This window comes from Girardinichthys multiradiatus, chromosome 4 (assembly GCF_021462225.1).
Source record: "Girardinichthys multiradiatus isolate DD_20200921_A chromosome 4, DD_fGirMul_XY1, whole genome shotgun sequence".
Lineage (NCBI taxonomy): Eukaryota > Metazoa > Chordata > Actinopteri > Cyprinodontiformes > Goodeidae > Girardinichthys > Girardinichthys multiradiatus.
The window spans coordinates 20,686,685-20,705,947 of NC_061797.1; the positions used below are offsets into that span (position 1 = coordinate 20,686,685).

The window sequence follows — 19,263 nt, forward strand, 5'->3', positions numbered from 1 at the left end:
CATACAAAAGGCATTTTTTTAAATAGAAGTAATATACTATGTTTCAAATTGTGTGCTAAAAAAGGTTTCTGGTTCAAACCTTTTAGCAAAACGTTTACAATGAGACTTTAAAAAAATGTTTTTTTTGTTATACGAAGTTAAAGGAAAATAAATACTAACAGTCTGCGAAGCGTGTGGAGAAGTGAGGTGCCCTCTAAAGTGTTCTGATCTTTAGCTGGAAGTGAAAGGGATGAGGTTATAGGATAATGTGAAGCAGTTGAACCTTGGTGCCCTGACCAACTGGCTAGAGTGCTGGCTTGCAGAGGCCAAAGACCTTCTCCAGATGCCGTTTAACCAGGTGCTGTTTTAAATAAACAACATTCTGAGATAAATATTTGACAAAAAAACAGTATACAATGAATATTTACAAATTCACAACAAAGGTAACCATGTGGCGTATAAAGAATAAGGGTTTATGTGGGTGGAGGTCAAACATGGCAAATTTTTTCCCAGATTAAAAAAAAATATATTGCCTGGCTGGCTGGTTTTAATGTTAGGTCTAAATCGCCACTACCTTCATATTTTCGAAGAATAAATACTAATTGCTTATTATGCAGTAGTTTGATTTTTGCACCTTTTTAAAATATTATTTCATTAGATAACACTAAGTCAATGAAAAGAATGTATTTTATGGACAAACAAAATTTAAGCTGGAATTTGAATGGGTGACTAAACAATATGTTTAACACACAGACTGTTTCATTAGGTAAACCTGTTTTGTACTATTAACACAAAGAGTGACTAAGCCATTCACAGGAGAGCAACTTGATACATTTAGTCACCTAGGCATGGTGAAGATGATTTGCTAAAGCTCAAAATAAGCATTACAATATGAAAGATGGAGGATTTAAGTGTCTTTGAACATTGCATGGTTGTTGGTGCCAGACAGGCTGGTCTGAAGAATTCAGTAACTGCTATCAATTGGGATTTTCACACAGAAACATATCTCAGGTTAACCCAGAATGGTCCAAAAAAGTGAAAATGTCCAGTGAGCTGTAGTTTTGTAGACTAAAATCCCTTGCTTATGTCTGGGAATAATGAGCAGACTGGTTCCAGATGACAAATTGGCAATTATAGCTCAAATAGCCCCTACAACCAAGACATGTATTATATCATCTCTGAATGCATAGTACTTTGTGGCCCTTTGTAACCCACAGCCATCCTGAGTATTGCTACTGACCATGTTCATCCTTCTGTGACCACAGGGTACCTACCTTCTGACAGTTACCCCCAGCGAGATTATGCACCATGTCACAAAGCAAAAATCAACTCAAACTGGTTTCATGAAAATGACACTGGATCAACTGTACTCCATTGACTTCCAAAACACTACATCTTAATCCAATAAAGCCCTTTTGGAATGTGGTGAAACAGAAAATTTACATTATTGATATGGAGCCAAGGAATCTGCAGCACTTTCAGGATGCCAACATGTCAATATGGACCAACTTCTCAGTGGAATATTCCAGATACCTTGTTGAATCTGTACCATATAGAATCAAGGCAGTTTTGAAAACAACAGGGGATTTATCCAGCTACAAGGTGTAGCTATTACAGTAGGTGGTCAGTGAGTAAATGTGAAACCGCTCAACAAAAGGGTAACATATATACAGTACATTGATAAATGAATACATAGTCCACCATTCTTTCAATGAATCATGTTTGTTCTATGTGGTTCTGTTTTCAGTGAGGTCCTCTTGATTTTTGTGTTGTAGTTCTTCTTTTCCATTTCCTACAGTCTGTTTCTTATTTTGGTTTTGCTTTCTGTTCCCTTCTTACACCTGATCCTAATTTGTCAATCAACACAGCTGCCCTGTGCCTGTCATTTATTCCCTTGGTGAAAATGTAGTCTGAGCTTTGCAGTAATTCACTGTCATATTGTTGTTATTGTTGTTTTTGCTGTCTGCTCTGACTTCCTGTTGGCCCAGCTTGTGTCCAGCTGTAGTTCAGTAAAATTTTATTCTTGCTGCTTCCGCAGCAAACTTAGTTTTGTTGGCCAGCCTCCTGCGTCCTATTCCTGCAGCTGGGCCCTTTTCTATCTTTTTTTTTTTTTTACCAGAAACTCAATATTAATTTATAAAAAAAATAAAACAGCAGTTTACCTTTATGTAAGACAGTCTATTGTCAGATCATGCATGGTAACTCTAAATAAGGGAATATAATAGAGTGGAAAAAGAAACACTAAGGACAAGCACGGATAATGATAGAAGGTTTCATGAGCCACATCTGCTAGGAATAAGGCCTGCAGTGAGGCTACTTGCTCTGTGAACTGTAATCTTCAGAGTCTAGAACCCAATGACAGCAGGCATTGTTCAGGGTTTGGGTGTGGCCGACAGTGCATTACACAAGGCAATAAGTGTCATTATGGCAGGTAGGGGATACAAATAACACTCATACAGAATAAACACAGGGGGAGGGCATCAGACCATGTACAAGATCAGCATGAAAGGTAGATCAGTGGTGATATAAAGAGAAAACTAGATGCTAGAGATCGGACTCTGAGGAAATTGGCCGGAGGGTGTGAAGGGATGAGAGAGAGAAAACAGAAACTAGGCAGTGATGGTAAATAGAACTGAACTGCAGATGCAGAGATGCAATAGGAGGAATGATGGACAGAATGATGAAGAGGGTAGCTGTGGTGTGAGGAGTGAGAGCTCAAAAGATAAAAGAAAAACAGCAGCTCAAATAGGGAAAAAATGAACTTATAGACTTAGTAGAGAGATGCTGCAGGATCAAGTCTTTACAATGGTAATTGTGTAGTAGAGAACACCTACACATAAATGGGGTACAAATGATGCAAGCCTACTTTTAGTTGATTAAGTTTATTTTCCATTTCTTAGACACAAAATGTAAAAATATGTCCTTTTTTATTAGCTTGAAGTCAATTCCTGTCATAGGTGCATGGTCATGCCTCTCAAGTCATTGTTTCCAAAAGTAACTTAAGAGTTGGAGTTTAGCCCCTTTTCCCATGACCTTCCACCTTGATGGCCCTACAAGTGCCTAACCTTTAAGGAAGTGTTTGGTGATAGGAAACAGGGAGGGGATTACAGGGCAGCTCAACAGATGTGTGCACTCCCTAGGGAGATGGACATATAGTAGACATAGGTAGTAGAGACAGTTGAAAGCTAACGGGAATCGGAATGAAAACAGAGGTAGAGCAACTGGTGCCTTCAAGGGTAGAAAGATGTTGTTTGGTGTGCACCACTAAGGTGGAAATATGTGTATTGCCTGACATAGTTGGTGTGCCATGCCGTTTTTAAAGTAAAAAGAAAAAATCATGGCTCTGCCAGTGAAGATTTTACCACACTGTGTTTATCAAATGTAGAGTGAGTAATGTTGCAAAGGAAAAAGGTTAATAGTTGGTATTTAAAATGTGTTATTTGAACATTTTATGTGCCAAAAGTAAAGGTAAGATTTAATCTATTATGTTGCTTATTAATAATGACAAAATGTGTATGATCTGTTGTTACATTTTCTTGCTGTGAAAATGACACATCTGGCATGCCATTTTGTTCTTATTCAAAATGTTTAGGTTTTTAGCAGCATTTTCCAGCAAAACAGAGCAAATCTAAAGTGTGGCTCCATTCTGATAAATGACAAAGCATTCTCTGAAGTTTGATCAGCCTTAACTTGGAAAGGCATTTACTATGCAGTGCTTGTAAACATCTGATTAATACTGCCTGGGCTCAACACAAACAATACTGCAAACATATTCACATCCATGCCATGTAAATAAGAAATAATCCCTTGCAAAGATGGCTGCACACACACACACACACATACACACATACACAATAAATATATACTCTGTAATGTGCAAGGCGACAGCTCAGAAGCTATTCTAAAAGCACACATTACTGAAAAGCAAGCTGATGGGTGCATAGATCCACAACAAATAACATTACTTCAATACAAACATGTAACCTCTGTTTTTAAACACTGGAGAGCAACACACATCTTTAACTGTCACCCCCATAATACGCCCTTTTAAAGGAACATAATGAAAGATGATTACAGTGGAGTTTCAGTAGAAAGAACCCTTTTCCTTGTTGAAAAAAAATCTAAAGCTCTCATTATTAAAATCTAATTTCAAAGCCAGAGCCATCTGTTTCCATCAGCAGCATTACCCATTCCCCGTAAAAAGGGTTATTGATTTGGGTTCTAATCTACAAATAAATATATTGTTTGACTTTATTTTTTTTTTCCTCTTGTTGTCAACAATGGTAAAAGGACACAGCTCATCTGGCTGATGGATGAGAGCAAATGTAGCCCAGGGCCTAAGGGGTGCTTTGCAAGAGAAATGTACCTTATAACACACAGTTACAAACACACAGATACACACATAAACAACCCCTCCAGATGGGTCCCCCCTTGTAACTGCTGTGCTGGGTCCAATTATGTCTGTGTGTCTGGGATTGTGTGCAGTTGTTCGGTGTGTATGTATAGGGGGAAGGGCGTGTGTGTGTGTGTTGGTGGGTGGATGGGGAGGGGGGTACTTATGTTGCAATATGTTTAGAAAACTAGTAAACTATTACTTTCATAGTTACTCGCAAAATCCTCCAACTTTAAACTTTGTTTTAATTACAAAGCTTGGTTAGGTAAAAAAACATAAATATATATTCAACCACAGTGTGTGTAGGTCAGGTAGTCGAGTGCTGTGTGTTTGGATGCTGTGCATTATTCCTCAAATAAAATAGCAGTGCAGTTGTACAGTCTGACCAAACAACATTGCAGTTTGGGGTTTTGAGGCACTGATAGAAAAACATATTTTAACCAGAGGCTGATGCACAAGTGAGGAGCAGATTGTAAGCAAATGCAATAAAGTACAATTGGGGAATATGCTCCTTCTCTTGTTGCAAAGCTTTTAGTGTCTTCAGAAAACCACACAGAATTTATGCTGTGGTGGCAAACAACTTGCCACACTTGCCTGTACATCATTTTTTCCCATTGTAGTCAAAGCACGTAGTTGTAATACAGGCAACACACCCACCAAGTGGCAAAAAGACCCCTGACTAAATGACCATTGAGTTGTAGTTTGAAAACAGATAACTGACATCCCTAATGGGCTTGCAGTCAACTCTTACAACAAGTTTTGTTGTTTTGCATGGTAAAAATCTAAATTTTACCACATTTTGTCACACTGTAGAAAGACTTTAAAGCAACTTCCATTTGTAGAGCATGTAATCTCAATATTTTGCCAGTTTTTGACAAAGAAAAAAAGATGTACACTCCTTTTTGTCTGCATTATGGACAAGGGTGTGATGTTGGCGAGTCACGTCAGCCTCAGGACATTAGCTTGTGGAGTCTGCTTTTGAAGAACTTATATAATTAAACAATGTCTTAACTTTTCCATTTTTTTCCATTGGGGTAGTGTGGAATCAAAACACTTTCAGTTTTCAAACAGCTGTGCTCTTATTTTATTATATTTTTGAGCTGCATGGATGATTATGTAATATAGTTTCACTTGCCAGAGGAAAAAGAAACATTTTCTACATCTAATTGCTGTAGAAAGTGACTGTTTTGCCACAATAATAAAAAATTAAGTAATCAAAAATGTCATTCTCTTGTACCAAGGGTATTCATGAACTATTTCCCCTCAGATGTGGTAGATAAAACTGCTCTTGGAAAGGAAGCAGCCACTGTCACACCTTCTGATGCCCAGGTAGCAAAGGGAATTGTCAAGGAAATCTTAGTGATTTCTTGATCAGCAATGTACCTCCACCAGCCTATGTCCAGAGTCACCATGGTAACCAACTCCTTTACTGACTGATGAATGATGGTAGTCTAAACCACCTCTATTAATGATTCATAACCTTGTTGGAAGGATGTTTGCTGGTAGCATTCCAGCTAGATTTGGAAATGTTTTCCTAAATAGTAAAAAATAACAAAAGCACAGCAGTCTGCAGTTTGTTGATATAGAAGCGATTGTGTGTTTGCCACTGTAAAACATTGATCAAGGCATGCAAGGAACATTAGTTTTGTAGTTGTTTTATCCAAGTGAGCTCTAAGTCATGTCTAAGTTGTGACTCTTTTGCCCAGCTTTTGTCTTCAATGGGGTGGGGCATCTCTGGTTCCACTAATTTAGCTACATTTTAGATACATTGATGAAAGAAAAACAGTACAGTCCAATACAATACAACCCTCTACAATGATGTCAGATTCGATTTTAATGTAAACAAAGAGTAATTAAATTCCTATGTTTATTGCTCAAACTTCCCTTGGTTAAACATAGACATGTGTGGTATCCTCTGAAACATCAGAATCTTGGCTAAAAGCTGATATAAACCATTTATATGAACACCAAACACAGTTAAAACTACAAGCAGTTGAATCAGAAAGTAAACACACCCTACAAAATGGAGTCACCGGAAGTCTCGGCCTCTCCTTCCTGATTGGTGGGATTGACGTGAAAGACTTAGAGATAACTTTCTAAGGATGAAAAGAAGGGCTCGTTTGTGGAATTGGGCCCATCCAAACTCTAGTTATGGGCATGCATAATGGTGTGTATTTCAAAAATCCACATCGAGTTTAAACAGGGCAGAACTGATTATGCAGCTGAGCATGTATGTGTTTTTTTAAATAATTTTTATGTTGGATTATTTGTTTTTTTAAGCCCAATGGCTTCTCAAAAAAAGTTTTAAACCGTGGATGAAGCATTGCCCCAACTTACGGCTGAGTTTTGTGCTGAGGACAGCAAATGAAGACCCGGACCGTGTTTTTCTCTGACAATGGGACAACAAAGAGTGCTGCAGCTTGACAAACGGTATGTTCATAAAGATGCAGGTGTATTCACTCCTGCTACTTTTGGTCCGCTTTAAACGGAACAAAACGTCTCTTCGAACTTAACAAGCCATTGTCGCTGGTATCAAAGGTGTATAAAGTTATGAAATCATACCTGTTCATCTGGGCATTGCTTATCAATACGTTGTGGGAGAGGACGCCTTATCTTGCTTGTTGCACGTATTTGTCGACTCCGTTCCAAAAGTAAAAATAGAACGCCGCAAAATCTGTGTAGAATGAGCTGCTCTTGGCTCTCACAATAATATTTCTCCTTAAAAAACGGCAGAAATATGCAGAACAGAGCAGCTGCGTGTTGTTGAGTTTGTGAGTCTCAGCGGGCACACTAACATGACGGTTCAACCCCCCACACCACGGGCCGCAGTAAAATTGTCGAGCGTTGACCGGTCCACGGTGATATAAAGGTTGGGGACCACTGATCTAGACCAAACATGAAGCACTGTAAGGATCATGTTCTTTGACTTCTCCAGTGTATTCAGCACAATTCAACCTAATTTGCTTTGTGAGAAACTCCAGGTAGCAGAGATGGTGGCCTCCTGTGCCTTCACCTCTGCTGCCAGGATCCAGGACTTCCTGACAAACAGACCACAGTTTGGGAGACTGACATGTCATGTGTGTGACAATGTAGACAGTAAAACAGGAGCACCACACGGTACTGTACTCTCACCATTCCTTTTCACACTGTACACATCAGACATCCATGAAATGAAAAGTGTTGTGAACTGGTGCTATATAAATAGAATGAATTGAATTTACTTCCACTACAAGTCAGAGGCCTGTCATCTGAAGGAATTCTCTGATGACTCTGCAGTTGTCAGGTGTATCAGGGATGGGCAAGAAGCTGAGTACATAGAATCGGTGGACCACTTTTTGGCATGGTGTGGAAAGAATCATCTTATCTTGAATGTGAACAAAACAAAGGACTTGATTATAAGTTCAGAACAAACAGGAATAGGTCAAACATTATTTCAATCCTGGGACAAGTGGAGGTGGTGGAGTGGTGGAGTATACCTTGGTGTTCACCTGGACAACAGACTAGGCTTGAGATGCATGTAAAGTTGTCTAAAAGAACAGAGCAGACTGCACTTCTTGAGGAAGCTTTAGTCCTTCAGTGTCATATCCACAGTGGTTTGTGTACAGGTTGTGTGCAGACTGCATGCAGGCTGTGTTTGTGTGCTTTGTTTTCTCTGTGCAGTGTGTGACTGGTAGGTGCTGCTGCACAGGTGTTGCTCATCTGAGAGCAATCAGCTGGGCTACCTATGGAGTGGAAACCCAGAAGGAGGCGTCAGCTCGTTTTCTCACATGGCGTGGTAACAGCTAGACCTCTGCTTCTCTGCAGTCCTGCTTCCAAGCAGTTTTTCCTGATCTCCTTGTTTTTCTTCCCCTGCCTTGCAGATCACCCTTCTGTTGTGTTGTGCTATTACATGAAAAGCCCATAAGGGGGAGCTCTGACGGTGTATGTTGGAAGATTCTGTATGTTGGAGAGGAAAAGAAGAACGAGGTAGAAGTAAAGGGTAATTATGTCATAGTGTTAATGGCCGACTTGATCCACATGCAGAAAAACACAACTAAACAGAGAAGCGTTTAGTAAGAAGTTTTATTTGCAGAACCAGGTACTGGAAACCGAGGATGCTGAGCGACTGCAAGAGAAAAGCGAACGCAGGTAAGACACCACCAAAGCAACCTTAACAATGTGCTGTATGACCCTGAGTTACCAATCTATGTCACTACTGATGCCTCGGATTATGTACTGGGTGCGGTTTTAACTCAGTTGTATTCAGATCAAAATGAGAGAGTTGTCGCTTTTGCATCTAGAACACTCTCTTCTGCTGAGCACAAGTACTCCACGGTTGCACGTGAAGCTCTTGCCTGCATTTGGGCTGTGGAAAGTTGGAGAACCTACCTCTGGGGTCGTCACTTTGTCCTTCTTACAGATCATCAGGCACTTACGACCTTACTTGCTTCTAAAGGTTCTGGACATGCTGGACTGAGGATCGCCAGATGGTCTGCTTGACTGCTCTGCTTCACATATGATGTCACTTACCGTCCAGGACACCAAAACGTCACTGCTGACTGCCTGTCCAGACTGCCACTAGCTGCTGCAAATGAGGTGACAGAAGAACCTGACATGATTGCTGCTGTTTTCAGAGAATCACTATGTGCCATTTCTCTTCTAGAGTTCACGTCTGCCAGTGAACCCTGCCCAGAACTGTCACTACTGCGCAACCATATTCAAAAAGGTTGGCCCAAATGCAAACAAGGTCTGCCTGAGAACCTTGCTCCATACTTTCAGGTACGACATGAGATGTCAGTTCATGGTTCACTGATATTGAGAGGGACAGATCGACTAATTGTTCCTGTTTCATTACATGCCAGAGTGGTTGACTTGACACATGAGGGACACCAAAGCATAGTCCATACCAAGCAGAGACTGCGTGAACTGTTCTGGTGGCCACAATTAGACAAACTTGTACATTCTGTCATTGCTTCCTGTGTTAACTGCTAGTTCAGTGATAAGATAGCCATAACTGCTCCTGCTCCACTTACACCAGTTGAGTTGCCCAGCAGACCATGGGAAAAAATTGCGATAGACATTACAGGTCCATTTGACAATGCTGCATGGGACTGCCGCTATGCTATTGTTCTTACAGATTACTACAGCAAATGGCCTGAGGTTGCATTCACCTCTACTGTCACTACAGATGTTATCATTTGCTTTTTAGTCACTGTGTTCAGTAGGGAAGGTAATCCGATGTACCTTTTCTCAGATAATGGTTGTCAGTTTACTTCTCATGCATTTCGCAATTTTCTGAGGGAGAGAGAAATACAGCACTTAAAGTCCAGTGTTTACTACCCTAAAGCAAATGGTGCTGTAGAGAGATTTAACATAGTACTTAAGGATTGTATACAGACCTCTGAAAGACGTCATAATTCATGGAAAAAAGCGGTAACAGAATTCCTACACAACTACCGAGCTACTCCTCATGCAACAACTGGAGTAACCCCATTTGAGTTACTGAGAAATAGGAAAATGCGCACCAAGTTGAACATACTTCCAGTAGCACTAAAAAGCAAAACACATGCTGAAATCAAAAAGAGGGTGAAACAAAAGCAAAATAAAATGAAGGCATATACAGGTCCTTCTCAAAATATTAGCATATTGTGATAAAGTTCATTATTTTCCATAATGTCATGATGAAAATTTAACATTCATATATTTTAGATTCATTGCACACTAACTGAAATATTTCAGGTCTTTTATTGTCTTAATACGGATGATTTTCGCATACAGCTCATGAAAACCCAAAATTTCTATCTCACAAAATTAGCATATCATTAAAAGGGTCTCTAAACAAGCTATGAACCTAATCATCTGAATCAACGAGTTAACTCTAAACACCTGCAAAAGATTCCTGAGGCCTTTAAAACTCCCAGCCTGGTTCATCACTCAAAACCCCAATCATGGGTAAGACTGCCGACCTGACTGCTGTCCAGAAGGCCACTATTGACACCCTCAAGCAAGAGGGTAAGACACAGAAAGACATTTCTGAACGAATAGGCTGTTCCCAGAGTGCTGTATCAAGGCACCTCAGTGGGAAGTCTGTGGGAAGGAAAAAGTGTGGCAGAAAACGCTGCACAACGAGAAGAGGTGACCGGACCCTGAGGAAGATTGTGGAGAAGGGCCGATTCCAGACCTTGGGGGACCTGCGGAAGCAGTGGACTGAGTCTGGAGTAGAAACATCCAGAGCCACCGTGCACAGGCATGTGCAGGAAATGGGCTACAGGTGCCGCATTCCCCAGGTCAAGCCACTTTTGAAACAGAAACAGCGGCAGAAGCGCCTGACCTGGGCTACAGAGAAGCAGCACTGGACTGTTGCTCAGTGGTCCAAAGTACTTTTTTCAGATGAAAGCAAATTCTGCATGTCATTCGGAAATCAAGGTGCCAGAGTCTGGAGGAAGACTGGGGAGAAGGAAATGCCAAAATGCCAGAAGTCCAGTTTCAAGTACCCACAGTCAGTGATGGTCTGGGGTGCCGTGTCAGCTGCTGGTGTTGGTCCACTGTGTTTTATCAAGGGCAGGGTCAATGCAGCTAGCTATCAGGAGATTTTGGAGCACTTCATGCTTCCATCTGCTGAAAAGTTTTATGGAGATGAAGATTTCATTTTTCAGCACGACCTGGCACCTGCTCACAGTGCCAAAACCACTGGTAAATGGTTTACTGACCATGGTATCACTGTGCTCAATTGGCCTGCCAACTCTCCTGACCTGAACCCCATAGAGAATCTGTGGGATATTGTGAAGAGAACGTTGAGAGACTCAAGACCCAACACTCTGGATGAGCTAAAGGCCGCTATCGAAGCATCCTGGGCCTCCATAAGACCTCAGCAGTGCCACAGGCTGATTGCCTCCATGCCACGCCACATTGAAGCAGTCATTTCTGCAAAAGGATTCAAGACCAAGTATTGAGTGCATAACTGTACATGATTATTTGAAGGTTGACGTTTTTTGTATTAAAAACACTTTTCTTTTATTGGTCGGATGAAATATGCTAATTTTGTGAGATAGGAATTTTGGGTTTCCATGAGCTGTATGCTACAATCATCCGTATTAAGACAATAAAAGACCTGGAACATTTCAGTTAGTGTGCAATGAATCTAAAATATATGAATGTTAAATTTTCATCATTACATTATGGAAAATAATTAACTTTATCACAACATGCTAATATTTTGAGAAGGACCTGTACAGACAAGAAAATGAGAGCTAAAATACCAACAGTCAAAGTGGGTGACGTTCGTTTTCGCAGACCTGAGCACATTCCCAAAGGATCTTCAAGATTTAAGGAACAACGGACGTTCATGAAGAAAGTTGTACAAAAAGACGTACTAAATGATGGACGCAAGTGGAATGCTTCAAAACTTGCACACTTCCCAAAACAAGCCTTAACAGATTCAGACCAAAACAATTACACTGTATTTGATACCTTTGTACTTCCTGGGAACATTAATGCTGCACTTAGAAGAAGTCAGAGATCTAGAAATGCACCAAGATGGTTAACACGTTTTGTAAGATAAAGTGAAAGCCACTGATACTAAGACTCGCATAAATGTTCTTTAAGACCAGTAAAGTGGTACTACTGTTTTGCTAATGTACAATACAGTAAAACAAATAGTTCATACTATGAAGATTACGGTTGCCAGTGAAACTGTTACTTTTTTATAATGCTGTCATTCATTTAATGGACTATTCCGACCTTAGTTAATACGGTTCGTGTACCTTTCATATTACTGTTGGTTCATTAAAATACAAACTTAGTTTTCTGCAGTGAGTTTTGCAGTGTAAATGCAACATGTAAGAAATTGCTTCAGTGAAAAGGAAAATGTTGTGTTGTGCTCGTACTCGTACTCGTACTCGTCGTCTTCCGCTTTATCCGGGACCGGGTCACGGGGGCAGCAGACTCAGTAGAGACACCCAGACGTCCCTCTCTCCAGACACCTCCTCCAGTTCCTCCAGGGGGAGCCCAAGGCGTTCCCAGGCCAGCCGAGAGACATAGTCCCTCCAGCGTGTCCTGGGCCTCCTCCCGGTGGGACGTGCCTGGAACACCTCCCAAGGAAGGCGTCCAGGAGGCATCCGGTATAGATGCCCGAGCCACCTCAACTGGTTCCTCTCGATGTGGAGGAGCAGCGGCTCTACTCCGAGCCCCTCCAGGATGGCCGAGCTCCACACCCTATCTCTAAGGGAGTGCCCGGCTACCCTACGGAGGAAGCTCATTTCAGCCGCTTGTATCCGGGATCTCGTTCTTTCGGTCATGACCCAAAGTTCATGGCCATAAGTGAGGGTAGGAACGTAGACCGACCAGTAAATTGAGAGCTTTGCTTTTCGGCTCAGCTCTCTCTTCACCACAACGGACCGGCACAGCGCCCCCATTACTGTGGCAGCCGCACCGATCCGTCTGTCGATCTCCCGCTCCATTCTTTCCTCACTCGTGAACAAGACCCCGAGATACTTAAACTCCTCCACTTGAGGCAGGAACTCCCCTCCAACCTGAAGAGGACAAGCCACCCTTTTCCGGTCGAGTACCATGGCCTCGGACTTGGAGGAGCTGATCCTCATCCCAGCCGCTTCACACTCGGCTGTGTTGTGCTATTACATGAAAAGCCCATAGGGGGAGCTCTGACGGTGTATGTTGGAAGATGCTGTATGTTGGAGAGGAAAAGAAGAACGAGGTAGAAGTAAAGGGTAATTGAAGCTGATCCACGTCTGAGGCCTGCTTATTTTCATGTTTGAACCCAGCACACCTCAACACCTTCGCTGAAGGAAGTCGTGGAACCTTTCTGGTCTCCGTTTTCACTCGTGTCATGTTCAGAGGAGTTTGGGAACTCCAGCCTTGACACCTAAGCTCTGAGCCTCCTCTCTGCTTCCAACTCCAAGCCCAGCTTCTCAGGAGCCACCTGAGAACTACCCGTCAACCTGCCTGTCCACCCTCCAACGTTAAAACTCTCCAACCATAGTGGAGTTTCCTGGAAGAGAAGAAGCAAAGCACTTCATCCTCCAAAAACTGTTCAAAGCCCCAAGAACCCAACCCCTGTAAGTCAGCATCTAATGAACACATTCACGGTTTCTCCGTTTCCACCCAGAGTGTTTACCAGCTTCTGTCTTCTCCTTCAGAGAGATTCCGTGGCTGGTTCTGCTTTGGGGACCGCTCTGGAGCATTTGGAGATTGTGCAAAGAATAACTCTTCATAAAATGAATAATATTACGAACAATCCTGAGCATCCTCTAAATGAAAGTCTCATACAACAGTGTTTTCTGTCAGACTTCTTCAGATCTACTGTAATACGGACCTCTAAAGATCATTTCTGCCCATAGCCATCACCATGTACAACCACTCTTTGAAGAAACTTGCATAATATTAGTTACAGCATTTAATTTACCTTGGGGATTAATAAAGGGTGTCTGAATTGAATTGACCAGGTTATATAGATAATCTGAAATTATTTATAATTGGAGCCCAAATATTTGGCTCAAAGTAACTTGTCAAAATTTTGCATAAAACTATACATATATTTTACTTTCACTGCTCCCTCATCCAGCGTCCAGATAACACAAAGAGGTCAAAGCTGACCAGAAGTCCCTGTGGGAGCTCTCCTGCCCTTTAACCTTTTTGTGCTCATTGCCGATGTTCATTCTCTGTAGGTGTCAGATGAAAACAACCAAGAGGTGCTGTATGCAAAGTTGAGAAAAGTAGGTGTTAGAAAGGGAACTTGAGAAGGTGAAGGAGGACAGAAAGTGCTCTGAATGAGTGCGATAAAAGAGTCAAGATGTAGAAAAGAAGGTGGGAGGAGAGCAGGAAGGGATGCTGAAAACTGGGTATGTGGAGTTTACAGACAGAAAAGAAGGGGGAGGACAAGTAGTGCTTGAAGAAAGAATACAATGAAGGCTAAGCTGCATTAGCAGCATGTCTCAGGCCAATTATTCTCCTAGCCCTAGCCCTCTTTTCTACCTTTTCTCTGCTTTCCTTCTCTCCCTGTCCTCTCCTACGTCCCTTTTTTCTCCCTCTCTCCACTTTCTCTATCTCTGCTCTAACTATCCATGTGCTTTCAGCAGCAACAGATCACTATATGATACCGGTCTGCACTGGCAGGTTTTATCTGCCTGTGCTACAATAGGAAAGAAGGGTCTAAGAAAAGATAAGATAGAACCAACCAAGAGTGACAACGGACAAGGAAACCAGATGTTTTGAAGTAGTGCTTCACTGCCATCTAGTGGCAGTTAGTTCTGCAAGACCTGCATCGAAAGGTGTTCACATTTAGTTTCAGACAGTTGCGTTACCATAATGTGATCAAAGCCTCATCTGAGACTGAGTTTTACAGATGAGTGTTATGCAAGACCTGTGAACGGCAGGAGGTGTAATTCAGTTGATGTTTTGAGGGTTTGTGCTTACTGTACCTGAAAAATGAGCTGAAACATCCATGGCTGAATTACTTCTAAATGACTAAAATTATTGTTTCTTAGGCAGCTGGATAACATTACAATATGTACAATAAGGAGAGACCTATTTACTTTATGACAGATGTATTTTTACTTTTTGACTTTTAAAATGTGTCAGAGTCCTTTCATGTGACCTTTGATAACTCATATAAGTAGATGAATATAAAAAAGGTCTATTCAAAACAAAGGAACTATGAGACAAATTTTGCTTTTGTATTTATAAAATAACTGGTTGGAAACATATAATTACTTTTCATAGTACATTTTTCAGCTCAGACCAACTCTGGCAACTGCAACTTGTTTTTCTTTCTGTGGTAGTTTGGTTGCATTTTGTGGTGCTAGCAGAAAATTTTGTTGTCAGTTATTTACAAAGTAAACAAAAAAATGTGTGTGATGCTCAGGAAAAACAGCCAAATGTTGTTGAAGCATGTTGTTCTTCGTTTTAAACAGAAGCTAGTCAAAAGAGAAATAAAATGGAGAAAAAATTAAGATAGAGAATAAATTTAAGCAAAGAACCATGGACAGGATCAAGAAATGCCAGCTACCTATAGTTTGTTCTATTTATTTTCTGTGTTGGAACTTGGCTTTGGGAATAACGCCACACCCAATTCAAAAATATTGTAGTTGCATGTTGGAAAATTTGGGGATTTTCCTGTAGATGTTATTTGTAACCAGGCTGACCTCATTCAGCAATTAGCTACTAAGCAAAGTATGCATACCTTTGCATTTTGTACTTTCAAACACTTTATCAACATGTTGAGTAAAATATGCTTTACAGTGCTATGTGTGTGAAAGATAAATTCTGTTTAAACAGTGTTTTACTGGAAGCATCAACAAGTTAAATGTTAAGATTTTAACAGCTTGGCCATTTTACATTGCATAAGAATGACACTGACATTTATAAAATAATGTAGTGTACACAGTTTTCAGCAGTAAACCTTTAGTTGGAAGATGTTTAAGTTAGTTGGAGACACAGGTCTCATCTCCAAAGGATGGTGAGCATTTGTATAGGTGCAAAGAGCAGGAAACAGATAAAAATAAATTCACAGGCCCACTCCAGAAATAACAGGACATCTGGTCCAGACATCTGGAGCCAGAGGACTTTTAGGAGCTTCCCAGCACCCTGTCACCTTGCGGGTAAATTAGCAAAGTGAGAAAATATGGCCCGGGTAAGCGATGCTGACAATCACACAGAGGGGGGATAGTTGAGACAGGTTTCTGGGAAATTCATCATGTGGTGGTTCTTTTTTTGTTTCACTTGAATAAAAGGTAATAAAGGAGGGACAATGAAGGGATTAAAATGTGAATGTGTGAGTGGCTCTGTGAGAGAGACAAAGAGGTATTTCAAAGCAGATGGAGGTGGTAACCACCTCATTACTCTTTGGCAAGTATTAGTCAATTTTCTACATTAAGCTAATGAATAAAAATATGTGTCTCAAAGGGGATTATTGTTCTGGGGGGGGGGGGTTATCCAGTATGTAATTGACAGTTCTTTTCTTCCTTCAGAGATCAATAAAAAATCTTTGCTGCAATTGACCAGCAGAATGAGCTTTACTATGGATTTCTTGATAAAAAAAACAACAACAAAAAGTCTCTGAACTGTGTCACACATTTGCCAGATTGTCATGTTGTATTTTTGCTAACTGTTAAATCTGTTTATGATGCAACCATGAGCAGAGACAGAGGTCATCATTTAAACTACTTCTGTTCTTGCAGTACAAATGGAGCATCCAGAATGCAGTCTGGCTATGCAAGTGTGCTACGTGGACTGATGAGATGACATGCGTCTGCCAGAGAGAAAGAAAGACAGAGACTGTGAGAGAGCAAGAGCAAGATTGTGTCAGATGTGATATTGATGACAAGCCTGTGTGCTTGTTCCTTGTTTCCCCTTGGCCCAGTGTAAGGTCACAGTGGAAAGGTGGGACAACAAATGCCACCAAGTCCCACTGACAGCTTGACCCCTGGGAGAGAAAATGTGCCTTTCATCAGATGCCCTGTTCCATCCCAGCCCTACCCTCCTCTTAATTGGTGCAATCTTTCTTCCCATCATGTTCAATTCTACTTAACCTATACTTGCCATTATCTCTAGCACCGCCAACTGTTTTGCACTTTTTGCTTTTTCTCCTTTTATCTCCACATAAACTTATATATGCCCTATATATACCCACAGTGTGATACAGAGGTAGAGCCTTCTCTACTCCCTGGTGGTTTCTTTGGACTCTCCATCTAATGTCACAAATGGGTAGTAAATATGCCATCAAAAGGACACCAGAGGATCCACATTCTGCTTTTGTTTCCTCCCACTCGTAACTCTCCAGAGGGCAGAAGGACATACATCACCTGGAGAGCCTTTTGGCATAGAATTATGTTGTTTATAGCAGGCTTTTTCTGAGTGATCCAGATGTGCAAAGCTCTTGCACGGGGAAGGAAAAAGAGGCATACAGCGCAAATTCAACTAATGCTAACCAAGGAGTGTAATCTAAAACATCATGTAAATTGTAACTTAGATGGGCCTGCTCAGCATGCTAACCACAGAGAGAAGAAAACATGTGAGTAGAGGATAGAAGAATATTGTATTTATTCCACTCTTTGCCTCCTCAGGGCGTCAGATGGGCTTGGCTCGTAATGTCTAGTCAGATATGACCTTGAGCAAGTCCATTGTCTCATAGGACATTCACTTACACTATCACATCAAGTCACCTCAATAAAAACAACACTACAACAGCATTCCAATGATGTATAACTGCACATCAGTTGCATTAGCAAACAGCTGGGACCGGTTTGTCATTTTAGGTTATTGGAGTGCGACAGTACGCCAGGATCAAATGTCCTCCTTGTGAAATCTTTATGATTTAACCTGTCTTGTCCTTGTGCTACCCTTAAATGACATTATTCAATGGCTGTCCTTGTAAAAACCTTTCCAAATAATAACAAATATCCTTGAGAAGCTCCAGAGCTTAGAAAATAACAATGGTTCAATCAGTGTACAATCAAAGTAGAGCTGACATTTATATCAAATAGATGCTGGTTTGCCAAAAACTTTGAAACTTAAAAATGTGTCCTTGTTTATAGTTATAAAAAAAGTCACTTTTAGCCATTTTTACTAGGAAACAAATCCAGACAACAGGTGGGCTTGGGCTGTTATAACATGTTGAATATAGACTGAACTGTTACCGTATTAAGTAAGTAAGAAAGTAAGTAGGTTTTATTTATATCGCACCATTCTCAGACAACAGTAACAAAGTGCTTCACAGTAGTAAGACATCATTACATACATTTACATGGAATTTTAAAAATACACTATAATAAATTACAGTCATACCAGCCCTGGGGCTGGAGAAGCTACAACGCAGTGCATTTAAACATCAAGATCTGGAAATGACAACTTGCTGAAGTTTAGCAAGAGAAAAGAGAAGAAAGGGGAGTTTGGAGACACTGAACACAGCATGGTTGTTGGTGGAAAGTGGTGGCTAGTCTGGGTTTTTCAAAAACTGCTGATCTGCTATGATAAAAGAAAATTCCAGTTGTGTAGATAAAAATGCCATACTGACTTGAAAGGTCAGGGGACAGTGGCAGACTTGTACATGTTAAATAGAGAGACGACAGCAGCTCAAACAAACTGTTGCTACGAGATATTTGAAATATCAACTCTTAATGTAAAATGCGTCAAACCTTGAAGCAGATGGGCTACAGCAGCAGAAAACCACACCAGTTGTCACGTCTGATAGTTATGAACAGGAAGCTGAGGCTACAATTCAAATATCAAAAAATTAGACAATGGCAGTTTCAAAAAATATACCTGGTCTGAGGAATCTTGATTTCAGCTAAAGCATTCAGATGGTAGGGTCAGAATTTGGAAAAACTTGATTGCATTGATCCATCCAACCCTCCCTCTTTCAGTGGTTCAGCCTGGTGGTTGAAGTGCAATGGTCTGAGGCATATTTTCTTGGCACACTTTGGTCCCCTTAATACCAGTTGAACATATTTTAACACCTGAGTCTACATAAGTATCGTTGCTGAACAAGTCCATTCCTTAATGACCACAGTGTACTGTTACATCCTGCCATCCTCTGTTGGATTTATCTATGCTGAGGGTTGCATATAGCAATTAAGACAGGCAAAGAACAACTGTGTAAAGTCTGACCATATTTAAACCCTGTTTCAACCAGTCTCTCTCTCCCTCCCAGGGACACCACCTCCAGGTTTGAGTTTGCCTTTGTTTTACACACATCTCTCTTTTCCAAGCTCTCCTTACATGACTGATAGATCTATAACATACCCTCAGAATAATATAAATTAACAATATTTCTTTATAATAAAAACAGTATTTGGTTAAAAAATCTGTTGTCTCCCTTCCTTGTCAGTATGACCCAACCTGAGATGGGTACCAATAAGTGTGCAGCACCATGTCACAAAGCTCTAAGTATCACAAAC

At 40.9% G+C, this 19,263-nt stretch overlaps 1 long non-coding RNA gene across 1 annotated transcript; it reads left to right on the plus strand.

Moving 5' to 3' along the window:
* Positions 1 to 8,184: 8,184 nt before the first annotated feature.
* Positions 8,185 to 17,645, plus strand: LOC124867505. The gene is made up of 5 exons (XR_007038080.1): positions 8,185 to 8,351; positions 8,445 to 8,500; positions 8,808 to 8,947; positions 9,015 to 9,130; positions 16,546 to 17,645. It is a non-coding gene; the product is annotated as an uncharacterized LOC124867505 (long non-coding RNA).
* The last annotated feature ends 1,618 nt before the right edge of the window (positions 17,646 to 19,263 follow it).